Source organism: Sphaeroforma arctica (assembly GCF_001186125.1).
Source record: "Sphaeroforma arctica JP610 unplaced genomic scaffold supercont1.97, whole genome shotgun sequence".
NCBI classification, from domain to species: Eukaryota; class Ichthyosporea; order Ichthyophonida; genus Sphaeroforma; species Sphaeroforma arctica.
The window spans coordinates 69,192-78,086 of record NW_014040461.1 but is presented as its reverse complement, the minus strand read 5'-3'; positions in this window follow the sequence as shown (position 1 = coordinate 78,086).

Below are 8,895 nucleotides of genomic sequence, written 5' to 3'. Positions count from 1 at the left end.
AGGCCATAAGAACAAGTAAGTGCAAGGTACTGATGGTCAAAAGAACAATGTCAACACTCGCGGGAACTTGGGCAATAGATCTAATCAGGCAGCTGATCCTCCTAAACCTAAGTATAAGGAGACCAAGGACTGTACTGAGACAGATTGCAGCTGGCGCATGGCCCAACATGAACCGAATGGACACTCGAATGGCAGGCACGTAGAAAAATGCAAACATTTTATCGTGAAGTGTGCAGACTGTGAAGGGACTGGAGGTTACCACAAGCACGTATGGAAGGTGCAACCTAAAGTAGAAGTTAAGTGACAATCATACCGGATCTTGGCACTGAAACAAAAGGATGCACCGTAAGATGAGCGCGTCATCCTGGATGTACGAGTTAATGGGCATAAAATAAAAGCGTTGTTGGATCCGGGCACGCAAAATTCATGTTTATCATCGAGTGTAAGATAACTGATATAACTCGTAAATCAGAACCTACTATGTTAAAATTGGCTGACGAAAGGGAGATTACGTGTCGTGACATGGCCGTAGATTTGAGGTTTACCCTAACAGATCAACGGACCACAGTGACAAAGGCAGTAGTCTGTAACAATTCGCCAGATTACGATTTAATAGTGGGGATGGGATATCTGTTATCGTTGGGTATAACAATTACCGGTTTGCCTACTAACATTGACCCTCAGAAGGATCAGTCAGATGACAAATTTCTGAAGCCTGTATACAAGCCTTCTAAGTATATGAAGGAAATGATACCCCAATTCACAGAGAAGCTAAAGGATCTTATCTTTGAGAACAACAAGATAAAGATCACCGATTAGATTTGACTAAAGTAGACTTTTCGAAGTTGAAATGTTCAACGCGAAATTACGTAGCGTGGCGTCACGAACAGGTGGTACGAGAACAAGTCAAGGCATGGTTGGATGATGGAGTAATCGCAGTCAACTACGAACCGACTCCTGTCAACCTAGCACTCTTGGCTGTAGACCAGTTCAACTCCGATGGTACGTTAAAGAAGGTTCGCGTGTGTTTGGATATGAGTCCTATAAACGCTCTTATACCCACACATAATTTCCATTTACCAAGAATCAATGAATTGCTGAGAAGAATGGAAGGTGTGAAAATATTTTTGACCATCGATTTGAAGCATGGTTACAACCAAATGAAGATATACAAACCACATCGGAAGTATTTCACCTTCACTTGGGATGGTCAGCAGTATTCTTTTAAAGGAGCCCCTTTTGGTTTGCATATGCTACCAGCCTTCCTTCATCAAATCATGCAAGACCTGCTTAGGGATATGGACAACGTACAGGTATATATCGATGACATTGTCGTGTTTACTAAAACTAAAGAGGAGCATGACAGGGCTGTAAGAGAGGTACTGGCAATGCTTAACAAACACAAGTTTAAGATCAACAGCGAGAAATGTCAATTCGGTGTGAATGAGATACAGCTGTTGGGTTATCGTGTATCTGGGGAAGGCATTATGATCGACCCCGGAAAAATAGAACACTTACTAGACTGGAGAACCCTCACTACAGGCAAGGGCGTGAACAGCATGTGCGGTTTCGTTGACTTCCTGTCAGACGGAGTTCCACACCTGGCAAGCTACTTGCAGCCTTTCGGACATCTAAGATGTCACAAGGGCAAATTAGGAGCATTGTGGACCAAAGACTGTGATGATGCCTTTAAGCAGCTCAAAACAGTGGTTCAACAAGCTCCAGTAATCCAGCCACCAAAAGATGGAGTACCCTTCATGGTGGCTACGGACGCATCAGACATGACGTTGGGAGGTGTTCTATAGCAAATGATTGACGGGAAACCGAGATACGTGCAGTGCTTTAGCAGAGCTATGAACTCCACAAATCAATTACCCGACTGTGCAGCAAGAGCTACTAGCTATTGTGACCGCACTCACTCATTTTAAGGACTACCTTTACGGTACACATTTTAATGTACTGCACTCACTCATTTTAAGGACTACCTTTACGGTACACATTTTAATGTACTGTGTGATCAGAAATCGTTGCAACATTTAAAAGACATGAACCCAAATTCACAATTGGTCAGTCGATGGCACGACACGATCGTAAAGTTTTCTTTTAGCATAACACATATACCGGGTATACACAATCATTTACCGGATATGCTGTCACGCTTCGTACCGGATTTCAACAAGATGGTTCGGTAATTGCTAGCTATGGATTGGAAGGCCAATCCTAGGTGGTTTAAAATTGCAGACAACATACATGGACCACATACCATCGATAGGTTTGCAGCACACCATAATGCGCAACTGCCGCGATACCGGACTCTGGAACATCCAGACGGTGATGGGTTTTAAATCGATTTATCCGATGAGAACGCATGGGCGAATCCACCGTGGTTGTTGATACCACAGTTGCTAAATTATGTTCATATACAAGATGCTACCATCACGTTGTGTTGTCCCCTAAGACATTCAGATAAATGGCTACCACAGTTGATATCGATGATACAATGTGAGCCCATATATATGGATAGAGAGGTAGATACTTTTCTCTACCAGGGTACCCGTGCAGTCCAGAAGACTCCTTGGCGACATACAATAGTATCTCGAATAGGTCCAGTTGGTACAACCAAATGGACACCATCCGAGACCTTCAAACGAAAGGTCGACGAATCCAAGATTCCACTCTTGACACCTAAGTCTCAAAGAGATGCTGTGGCGACACACGCACCTGCAGTATGCGTTACCGAGGTACAATCTGATCCTAAAGATGCAAAGAGGAACTCATCCCTAGCGAAGGCATTTTACAAAAAGATACGTTCTGACAGAGAAACTGCATACGAGGCTGAGACCAGGCTACTCAAACAGTCGATGAACGATTATCCAGATGTATACGACCATGTAACCCAACTAATGGACCAAGAGAACATTAGTAGAATTCACACGGCCGACCTTTCAGGCGAGATTGGACGAGACGAGTCTTCGAGTCCAGGTGATGTAGTAGTGGACTCCTCACCTCCAGATTTTGAGATAGCAAGGTCAGCGGAAGGTGACATTCTGAAGTGGTTGAGACAGAATCATGCACTTAAACACATGGATAAGGGTTGGACTGAGAAAGATTGCAAGAGGTACGACATTGCACACCTAAAGCTCAAGCAAATTATATCTCAGGTGTATCACGAATGCAACTACTGCGAAGTTAACCTGATCAAGCGCTGTGGATATGCCCCATTGCGGACGATCCATGGCGCAGGGTCATCATTGATTTGGTTGAGCTACCCATGTCCGAACACACGAAAGATAAGTATGTCTGCCACGTTTTTGATGTTGCTTCAAGATATAGTGTACTATATCCTCTGAAAGACAAATCAACATAAACGGTGGCTGAGTGCATTTATAAGTGTTTCGCAGATTTTGGCTGGCCAGCTATGGTATGTACCGACAACGGTAGTGAGTTTACAGGAGACGTCGTGACGACGCTGTTACTCGTTACGGGATCATGCCACAAAATGGATGTACCTTATAAGCCTCAGACACAAGGTGCATATGAGGTGCGACACAGAAAGATGAAGGAGTTCATGCGTGGAGCGTTGCTAGACGATGCTGACTTGTGGCCATATTCAATTAACTGGGTACAGACACAAATGAACGAGACACCGGATCCAGTCACTGGTACAACACCCGCCCACTATTTCAGGGGCCGTTATAGTGCCTTACAAATACTTTTCAACAAGGATTCTCAAGAAGATCATGTGTTACCATGGTTAGAAAAGATGCGTCGTACCAGAGACGTCGTCTTTCCTTGTTTGAGAGAGATGAAGGACATCGCGCTCAAGAAGAGACAAAAACGATAGAATGATTCGAAAAAGATAGTCGAGTTTGAGGTAGGCGATATAGTCAACATAATGGCTCGCAACTCTGATACAACTGTGCTTACGGCTATATACATTGGACCATTCAAGATTTCAGCGGCTGATAAGAAGAGTGGAACTTACGAAGTTAACAATGTTGACAGTTCAAGTGCTCTTAATATCGGATCACATCGAATTCCAACGACTGAAATCATCCTTCGTCGCACACGTGAAACTACTACACCTCTTATGTCTTATGATTTTAAGAAAGTTCTTGGGAAGTACAAACATGACGATATCACATACTATACCACGGAGTTTGCAGATGGCTTACAACCCGATCTACCTCCATCGGCATTCGATGATCCAGATGTATTGAAGGCTTTTAATATGAAGTTTCGTAAGTGTCTACATAAGAACAAGGTAGACGCGGACACGATCTTACCGACAAACAATCGTCCGGATGTAGTCAACGTTTGTCCCCAGACATCATTCATTCCAAGTTTCAAAGAACATGGTGTAAAAGCCGGGCCTCCACATTAGAACCTTATAATATAAACGGACTCTTAATAGTACGTAAAACGTTCTCTTAAAAGTACGTAAACTCTTAAATGGGTTTTAACGGTTTTTATTAATTAAATACCTTTTCCATTTTACATATCAGATATTTTGACAAGGCCATTAAAAGTCCCCAGTAAAATACCAAATATAAGATTTGGTCTAGTTCTATTAATAGAACTTTATTAACCTTCCAAATCTATTTATATCTGAATACTTCGGTAGCGAGATGGCTCAACCGAACATAGGTTTCTAAGGACTATTAGCGTTGCTTAGTTTATCCTCCGTTCAGCCAACCAGATGTGCCAGTCTGATGAAGGCTAAGTCGGTAATTCTTGATAAGTGACAAGTTATTGGTTAAAGCAATAACTATGGACATCAAGAGTATTTTTCCTTTTTCTATTCTTTTTTTTCTAAAGATAAGATTTTATGAGTCTCTCGGATTCGCCCCAACGAAACATACCATAGTTTCTATTAGAGCGACAACGAAACACTAAATAAAATCCCTTCGGCGAAAACAGTACTGAGAGGATTGTATATAGGCAATGTCTCAGCCTCACAATCCCTCAGAGTATTGCTGTTTTCACGAGGCATACCTAACTTTACTAAAAGACTCATTTCGTTTATCTACATTGAATTTAATTATTCTTAGACTTAACCTAAGCGCTTTATTACTCTAAGGCGTTAATATCGCCTTGATAGACCGAAACCTACACATTTCAAAGTTAGCAAGGTATTAACTACTTAGACTATTTGAACGTAAAGGGGGATAACTACCACGAAATTTTTCTTAAGCACAGTCATTCCTTAATAGAAAAAGACTGAAGTCATAAGTTGAGATTATGACAAAGAAAGACAATACGCCTGCAAAGAAACGCAAGGCCGAACGTAAGAGGATGGAGAGAGAAGCCGCTAGCGCTGCCGCAGAAGCAACCGCCGCTGCTGCCGATGCGTTTAACCGCACCGTAGCCGAGGCACTTGTCTCCGACAATAATGGTCAAGACAATGCTTCGGATAAGGATGTAGCCACTCCGATCAAGGAGACTACTCGTACAGATAGAGCCCGAGGGCCAACTATTGCCTCAACTTCGAGGCTCGCATGTACGAAGCTAAGAAGTGAGACAAGGACACGTCTCAAAACGCCCCGCCCAATTCTTCAGACGAAACTCAGAAAGAAAAGTCCCCAATTATAGGGGACAAAGACGAATCTCAGAAGGTACCTATACCGGAACCAGAAGAGGAGGCAAGCTCAAGTGGCAAACCCGAATCTACGTCCGAGACTGAGAGACTACAGTTGTAGACGTATTTCTATATACGTTAATAACGTTTTACGTCGTCAGCCCGAGAGTAATTTAGGACTTGTTCTCAAATTAATATAAGTATAGGTGGGTCAGCCCGAGAGAACGTAAGAGTAATGTGAGACATCTTCTCAAATTATTCTATTTATGGAATACGGGCCACCGGCTAGCCGAGAGCCGAGGTCCGAGACTGAGTGTAGTAACAGAGAATATGATATATTTATTTCTAGAAAGTAACGTAAGAGTAATGTGAGGCATCTTCTCAAATTATTCTATTTATAGAATACGGGCCACCGGCTAGCCGAGAGCCGAGGTCCGAGACTGAGTGTAGTAACAGAGAATATGATATATTTATTTCTAGAAAGTATATCCGAGTGCTAAAGTGTTCTGCATAAGGTTTCTCATACTGATCATATGAGTTTTTACCCTGGCCAACCCAAGTGGTTGAACACTAGTACAAACACCATCAGTATATAACTGAGGGTGAGATCATAAATAAATTCATTCGAACGCACCGTACTTTAAATACACTAGCACTTTACTATTAGTCCCCCACACCGCACGCTAACAGATACCACTGAGCCAACGCGTAGTAAGTTAACTACTGAAAACACTGATCTTAAGAATCAGTTAGCCACCCTTATGAAAGGCATGACTGTTAAACATGTAGATCGAATGTATGGATCAGGAAAACACGCACAGCACTTACGCGAGCATGTTTCCCCGGGCACTATTGAAGCCTTGCAGAAGTGGACAAAACGTCGACTGGCAATTATGCCCGAAGAGCGTAAGGTCCTGAGCGCCAAACCTGTGGCAGTTGACCCAGATGTGCTCAGCGTATCTATACCTTACGAGGTACCACCACCAGAACTCCAGGCTAATTATTCGCCTGTTCAAACACCCGGACATGAGTCGCCTGTCCTTGAGGATATTATAGACCCAGAGGCAGGTAGAAACACTCCGCCACCTTTACACAACTGGGATGACAATCGTCGGAAACCAGCTAAGACTGGGTATGTCATTCAGACACATGAACCACCCAAGATCATAATACCAACGACTATCCAAGGAACAGAGCACCGAAAGGCCTCGACCATAGACTTTACACTGGCTAATAAACACTCCCGTAAACGTGTTAACGATGTCGAATTTAATCGCTTCGATCGCACCGCCTTACATCAACCCGCAGAAGATTTTTACTCTGACGAGGTGACGAACTTAATAAATCGGTCGACAATTACACCATTAAAATGGAAATCGCCCATGATGAGCACCGTGCCGATGACGTATCATATTTTGCTAATATGATCGTGATAAAGCAGAAACGCATCGATCAGCTACTTCAGGCCCAACGTCGACAAGACCACAGGGATAGCCAAAAGTACAAAGAACAGATTTGTCAACTTAAGTCGAACTGGGATGCCAACAGTAAGCAGGTCGAGTTTATAAACAACCATGACCTCGACACACTAACCCGTACGCTTAATACGTTCACGGTCATGCTGGAGACGAATGATATCGCTCCCCAGCAATGGATTTCTGCTTTAATACAGTCGGTTGACCCTACAGGAACAAGTTACTTGATCCTGTAGCGACACCAGCATGAGCTAGACACTTGACGTGACTGGCCAGCTGTGTGTTGGTTGGTTACGCCCTTATTAAGCAAGGTCATGCGAAGTCCAGGACTGAGTTCAATCTTAACTGAACCAGTTGAGAATACTCCTATTCAGAGTTACATTCTGAAACTTGATGCTGACCTTAAACGTCCAGATATAACAAAAGACAAGGCTCAGCGATGGTACGAGTTCCTGGCTATGCATGTTTTCTGTAAGGACATAGGGAACAACGCCCATGAAAGTCTGTACACCGAGTTGCGACGTAAGTACGCAACTGAGGCTCGAGACAAGGGACACGAAACGAAGTTTCATCTATCCCGACTTACGTGGGAACAGTTTTATGATACTGTATCCACTCTTTTCCCCGCACACCGGGTAACTTCGAAGGGAAAGGCGGTAAATAAGAAACCGCGCGAGCTCCCTGATCAAGAATACCTCATCAGACGCGTCTTAACCAGACACGTGCTCGTGACTCTACTCAATCAACGCGACCCAATAAACGGGCACGCGCGGAGCCGAAGGACAAGGAACCTCTATATAAGGAGATAAAGAATTGTGCCGACGCATAGTGTGGGTATGACATGTACTAATTGACCCCTAACGGTTAGTGGAACGGCAGACATGGACCCACCTGTACACACTTTCTTACGAAGTGTGACAAGTGTGAGAAAACCAATGGCTATCACGCCAAGTCTTACGACAAGAAGCCCGACATTAAGCTGGAGTGAAGGTACTACCTGGTACAATCGTTACAATGAAAATACAACGACTCCTTAGATGAGCGTGTAATAACCCCTGTATAATGCAACGGAAATAAAGTCCTTGCATTGATTGATCCTGGTTCAGAAATTTCATGTATATCCGACCGGTTTGAATTAATGAAAGACATTGAAAGGCGAACTCAAACCACTCGCCTAATTTTAGCAGATGATAAAACCTCTAAGTGTGATCCCATGGCCACATATGTTAAAATCTCCCTGGCCGATGTTAGAAATATCACGACTCAAGCTGTGATCGTTAAGATGTTACAGAAGTACGATATCATAGTCGGAATGAGCGATTTGCACACGTTAGGGATAACCGTAACAGGCATACCCAACAACATAGATCCATTAAAGCATCAGTCAGACGATAATTGTCTAAAACCATATACATCACCATCAGACACGGTCAAGAAATTAATTCCTGGCTTTACCGATAAGATAATGGATCTTATATTAGTAAATAAGAAGATAAAAATAACCGACTGGGCGAAATTCTGCTTTAACGACGGATACGTCAGCCTTGACTCCACCAAGGTAGACTTTACTAAGCTCAAATGTCCTTCAAGAAACTATGTTTCTTGGAGGCACGAAGCTGTAGTTAAAGAACAAGTCGACAAATGGTTATCCGATGGGGTAATCGAAATCAATCACCTACAAACGCCAGTTAACTTAGCATTATTGGCAGTGGATCAACACAATTCTGACGGAACATTTAAAAAAGTCATAGTATGTCTAGATATGAGTCCAATAAATAAGTTATTGCCGACTCATAGTTTCCATCTCCCTCGTATAAACGAGTTACTGAGACGAATGAAAGA